This window comes from Eublepharis macularius, chromosome 7 (assembly GCF_028583425.1).
Source record: "Eublepharis macularius isolate TG4126 chromosome 7, MPM_Emac_v1.0, whole genome shotgun sequence".
In the NCBI taxonomy this organism is placed as follows: domain Eukaryota; kingdom Metazoa; phylum Chordata; class Lepidosauria; order Squamata; family Eublepharidae; genus Eublepharis; species Eublepharis macularius.
The window spans coordinates 39,827,189-39,833,789 of NC_072796.1; positions in this window are offsets into that span (position 1 = coordinate 39,827,189).

Sequence of the window (6,601 nt, forward strand, 5' to 3'; positions counted from 1 at the left end):
TAATAATAACGAAGAGATTAAAGTCCATGTGGAATTTGGATTCTGAATATCACTGGCATTTAATTCCATTCTCTAAAAAAATCAACAGCCCAGTGCTGGTTTACTTTACTTAACCATTGGGTGCATGGTAACAAGTTGAAATTGTTGCATCTTGTCAATGGCTCATTAATCATGTACATTGTCCACCCCACAGCAAACACAGGTTTACATATTTGAGTGGGAGCTGTTAAGTGTTTTCCTGTGGAAAACCACTACTTGTGGTAACTCAGCTTCTCCAGTTGGCCATAGGCCAGGAGCAACACACGCAACTGTTTCAAGAGGCCACCATATAGTTGTGAATTTATGCTTTCAAAGATAGCTAAAAATGCTCACACTCAACTAATCTTGGTAGAGTATAGGGAATGTGGTAGCAAGGAATTATTTCTACAGTTAAATTCCATTTATTCCAGAAGCTTGAGGAACTTTTCAGGTCCTCCGGCTGAATAAAGTAGACTAAGATTTATCTGTTAATTGAAAAATGAAGTTTGCTGGGTAACCTTGGGCTAGTCATACAGACTAACCTACCTCACAAGATTGTTGTGAGGATAAAATGGAGAAGAGAATTATGTAAGTTGCTTTGGGTTCCCAGCGTGGAACAAGAGTGGGTATAAATGAAATAAATAAATATCAGAATAGCAAGGATGACAAACCTGATGCACTGGAATCCCACATTCTCTTAACAAGAGACAGTATTTATAGCATAAATGTAGCACAAACACTGATGGATTTAAAAATTACAACTGCTCTCCAGACAAGAAAGATCAGTTCCTTTGGAGAAAATGGTTGCTTTAGAGGGTGGAGTCTATGGCATTATATCCTGTGAGGTCCCTTCCCTCTCCCAACCCCACCCTCCCCAGGTGACACCACCAACTCTCCAGGAACCTCTCAACCCAAAGGTGGCAACCCTATTTAGAAACTCTGTTTACAATTGCACAGCTAATTCTTGGTATCCGCTAGTTTTTACGCCATTGCAAAGCCTGCCCTCTCTGTGTGTTTTGGATGCCTGAAGACCAGGAATTTAAAAAGGATTTTTACCAGTTGTTGTGAATTCTCCCCACCCTTCATGCACACACTGCTGAAAGGAGTGACTGTAAAAACAGGAACTGCAGTGGCCTACTGACTGAGGTGATCTTTCAGCTGCTCAAATGGCACAACTCAACCACTTCCCATTATTGTTTCACAGACTTCAAACTGAGATTAGAGAAGTCACTTAATTTCAGTTTTACCTCCTGCTTCAGAATATACATGGGGCGAGGTTGTAGTATTTGTCCATTTTCTGACTCAGAGTCTCTCTACACAAGACATCTTACACAGGGATGCTCAAGTGAAAGATCTTACACTTGTTCTCCCATTGTGGAGACACATGCACTGCTAGGGAGACAAAGTGCACTTGAATGTAAGACCACACAGAAGAGTGTCTCTACACGAGACATCTAACACGTGTAGAATACATGTCAGGAGATGCAATGGTAGTCGGGAAGGGTAGTTTAAAAAGACAGAGCCAGTGGCAGGGCAAAGGCTTTGCTATACCCTGTTGCTGTGTGAAGGGGCTTTGAAATGCCAGAAGGGAAACTTCAGCCCATTATAACCTCTCTAGGTCCAAGCCCTGCTCTGGAGGCCAGCTCTAGCCCATTTCCATTTTGATCCCACACAGTTTCAGACTGGAGAGGAGAAATTGACAGAGCCTTTGGGGAGGCAAAGGTGAAATTAACAAACCTTCTGAGGAGCGATCTCTGCTGACTCTGTCTTTTTAAACTATGCTTCCCAGCTAACATTGTGTCTCCCTACACTTGACAAACATGCAGAGGCATCTCATGTAGAGAGACTTAAGTATGTAAGATGGCTTGTGTAGAGAGACTCTCAGGCACCATATTCATAAGTGTTCTGATCTTTAATCGACCCGTGTGGGGGAGTCCACCCTTGTATTTATTGCTTTTTTAAGTTGGAAGAGAGTGCACCCTTCAGCTGCTAAAAAGAGGGAGCACATAGACTTTAAAAAATAAACTTTTTTAAAAAGAGGGAAAGGTTAATAAATTGTGAGGCACTGCTGGGGGAGCACTACACAAGTGTTCTAACTCTTGTGGACAGCTTAATTTGTGTTTTTTTAGAATGCTAATAAACATTTTCCAAGCAACAAGTGTAGTGATGTGTGCAACAGGCAGGTTGGTTCCTCATTAATCAGGACATAAATTAATTTTCTGGCTGTTTGCTGGACATCTGGAAAATCAACCTAGAGTCTGAATCAATTAACAAATTGGATTAGGTTCAATGAAGCTCAGGAAAGGCCCACATAAGCATGTACCATCTCGTGATTGCTGACCACAGAATGTGTGAACTGATTCCACTGAAAAGCTTTGCATCTGAGGGAACTTGCTTCAAAAGGGACTGCTGTGTGTTAACAGAGATGAGACCAAGATGTCAACAGTTTCTGTTGCAGACATCAAGAGAAGAATGTGTGAACCAGCTCAGAAATCACATTGGCTTGTGTTAGAATCTTTGAGTCGACTGTATCGATCTATTTATCTAAAACCTTTGGAAATCCACTGGGCTGGCAACCTTACATGGGCTGTGGTCAGCATGCATGGCAGGGGTTGCCTACTCTTATACTAGCACTATTTCTACGTATCTTTTAACAAGGATCTTTGTTGTTCCACAGAATTCATCTAAAATGCTCTTTTAACAGTGTACATCATTACACTTTCATATGGACCAGACAAACCAATGTAAGTGCTTGGAGATAAAGGCCTTGAATTATTCGCAGAGACACACTAGCAGAGTCCGGGACACCGCTTTCAGCATCCCACAAGGATCCAGAGTTTTGTTTTATATGAATAAGGACAATGATTTGAAGGGGCGGGGGTATGGTTTTTCCACCAGAATTGTAATTTTCATTAGTACGGTGCTTAACATAGTTGTGATAATGGAAAACATAAGGCAGTTTTATAAATGCTCCTTATGAAATGCCAGACATGCAGGGAAAATACAAGTTTCCGGTTACCAAATTAAATGTTAGAAATGAAAAGGTTTGCAGCGTATCTTTCTCTGAAGTGAAATACAGGTCATGAAATGGGTGTCTTGCTGTGGTCTGTCAGACAGAGGCAGTAAACCATTCAGAGCTTGAATCTTTGCACCATTTCCCACCGCTTTTGCTGTAAACCTGCCAGCTGATCTTAAATTAAACAGGGGAGGAAGGCTATTAAAACCGCCTTACAAGTATATGATTTTGTTTCAGGTCATCTTTGCAACACTTTACTATGCAACTAGTAATTTATACAAATGGTTGAGTATTAAGCTATTTTATTACTCCAAACATTCATGTAATACTAACAACTCTGCAAGTATTGTATTGGATATGGCACAGTCACAGTCTCTGCCCTGTGGACTTATGAGGCTAATTCAGTCCTCCACTGTGCACAGCTGTTGGTTTTGTGCCATAGCTGAAGGGCTGTTTGAATGCCCCCACCCCCATGCCAGAGCTATGCAGCGCTTGACAAATAATGGTAACTTATGCAACAGAGCAGGTAGATCTGTGAAATTCAGGGATTTCAAATGACAAATAGGACAATAATACCTGCAGCTGCTGGAGGTTGCTTTCCCTGTTGCTATGCAGATTTGTGTACTACAGCAGCTAAAGTGGGGGACAGGATAGCGCTGTCTGCGATGATGAAACCAGAGAATGTGTTTCCCCCATTATCTTCAACAAGACCGGCAATGCAACTCTAAATCAAGGGGTGTAGAAGCGTGTAACTGCTTAGGGCTGCAGTGTTAGACATCTAACTGTGCTGTACTATATACTCAGAGATAATCCATATATTATGCAGAATGAGGTGTTAAAGAAGGTGGTAAAATGGTGACCTGTACCAGTTCAGATTGCCATGAGGAAGGGTCTGATTTTTTTTTTTTTTTAGACAACTTGTAATTTAAAACATCTCCATGCATACCGTTAACCAGCAAACCTGGTAGAAAGTTTAAAGTTCTCGCCCTAGTTCATGTACATGCAGTGAGTTTTAACCTGGGGGTCTTTATTTTTAAAAAAGGCACACAACATGCCTGAAATCTGAAGCTGTATAGCCTAAAATTCCACCACATTTTTCGGTGTATCCTTCTTTGGCTCAAAAACGCAATAAAGGTTCCTTCTAAGTCATGATCAAGAAGAATGCAGATGGCTGGGAAGAGGAAACACAAGTTTGGTTCACCAAAGACAGCATCCTCCGTAGAATTATTTGGGGCTCCTGGATAAATATTTTTATAGTTTCTTCTTAATCTATAAGCCTGTGTAAATTGAATGTTTTCTAAATTTTATTTGAGTTTATAGTCTGTGACTTTTTCACAATTCATTTTCATTTCTTAAGAAATGAATGAAAACTTACTGCGGCAAAAGGGGGAACACTTTTCAAATACTTTTAAAGTTAAGCATGTGCTCTGCTCTCTTGTTGGAATCAAAGGGGAAAACAAGTGCATTTTGCCAGGTCTTAGCAGCTACTGGGTACCTCCTAAAAAGGGTCATTTGTGCTGCCTGTGTTATTTTCACTGTGTTAATTTTCAGGAAAAAACTCTTATAATTGGGCCCAAATACTGAACCTACTAGCCCTTTGGAAGGTAAGTTTAAATGGAGGAGCAGTATCTGGGAAGCTCCTCCACGGCTCCACCATCATCATTAACTACCATCTTCTGGGCATGGAGTAAGGGTCACTGGGTGTGTGTATGTGGGGGGAGGTGGGAAGTATTTGTAAATTTCCTGCATTGTTCAGGGGGTTGGACTAGATGACTCTAGAGGTCCCTTCCAACCCTATGATCCTATGATTCTACCAATCACCCCAGTATTCCACCAGATCCCAACAGATCTTGCAATATTTGGCAAAGCTTTTCATGGTGTAACTTAATGAAAATAGAACTCTACATCTCGGCAACTGGTTTTAACAACAAAAAAAGTCATAGATCTGAATTGTAAGCTGCTTTAGGAGTCTATCTTAAAAGCAGCATAAAAATGAATCAACTAAGGCATTTGTTTGAATTGTATTGATTTTTGTTTGTAAATGTAAAGTTTGTCTTTGAAGAAATTAAGGTGTAATAGTTTTGGGGAGTGGTGGGAAATTAAGCCCTAAGTACCAGGCCAGTTCAGAGAGATGTGTTCTTGAGCTGTTTACAGGCTTGTTTCAGAGCTCTATGTGGGAAGCGAAAAGAAACTATGCCCCTTCCCTTAAAAAAAACCAAAGGGCAGAACAGGTTTTATAACAGCAGTTCACAAATTTCTGGTGGAAATAGAGCAGGTAGAAAGCTTAGAGCCAACACCTAAATGGGGTGGGGGTTTGGTCTCTTCTCATTTTCATTGTCCTGCATCTGAACTAACCATACAGTGTGAAGTGAGAAACACATTTTAAAGCATAGCAGAATTGGCCCACCCCATCCATATCAAAAGTATCAAGGGAGAGAACAGAGTGCCTGGGAATGAAGCAGATTTTTCAGCTTCGCTTTGTAGGAGGACTGTAGGAATAAAGTTGGCAATATTTCCTTTTTTAAAAAAAACACAGTTACCCTTTTATGCATATGCCACCTCTGCAAAGAAGGAAAATATTTTCTCATTAATTTGTGGCTCAGGGCCAGTATTTGGCCTTTCTGTATATTTTTTATCCATGCTTGTAAAGTTCATGTATTTAGATGGGATATGTTTGGCTTTGGGAGAAATTCCTCGTGCCCATTTTAACTTGTCTCATGAACAGACCAATAAAATTCCTGATGTAATGACAGCTGGTAATGACTGCTCACAATCTTTTTCCTAATGTAAAACTAGCCTAAGAAATTTTAGCTCCATGAACTGTGTCTACCCACTGCTGTAGAAAGGCCTCTAGGAAGGGCCAAGGCTCTTTCAAAGGGAAAGTTGCAAAGTGAAGCAAGTAACTGGAAGTGCTGTAAACTTCAGGCAAATACACTTGAAAGCCACAAACACTTGTGAGCTACGTCTTGGATTTCCTTGCCTCACCGCCATCTGACAACAGTAGCTACTAAACAGCTTTGCAGCTGTGTAGGAGGTGTGATAGTGGAGTTTCTTTTTGCTTTGTTGCCTCTTTTGCATCTGCACGGAGCCAGCTTGGTACATCGGTTAGATCTGGGGAAATCAGGTTCGATTCTCCACTCTGCCATGGAAGCTGGCTGAGTGACTTCAAGCCAGTCACACACTCTCGGCCGAACCTATCTCACAGGGTTTGTTGTTAGGATAAAATGGAGGAGAGGAGAACAATGTAAGCCCCCTTGAGTCCCCATTGGGGAGAAAAGGGGGGGTAAAAATGAAGTAAATAAAAATAAATACAATCAATGATCCCCTAGGGTCATGAATGCTTGCATCAGATAATTAAATGATGCCAAGGAGGGAAGACAACAATGACTCCCATAAGGCTATGTGGAAAATATATATGCACAAAATCACATTGATAATACATATAAATGAACTCCAAATGGTACAACTTTTAAAGAAGAGTTTATAGTCACTGGCTGACTGACTTGTTTTTTCATTTTTTTATTAAAACAATTCCTTACATGTAGCGATGATAGGACTGGGGAGGAA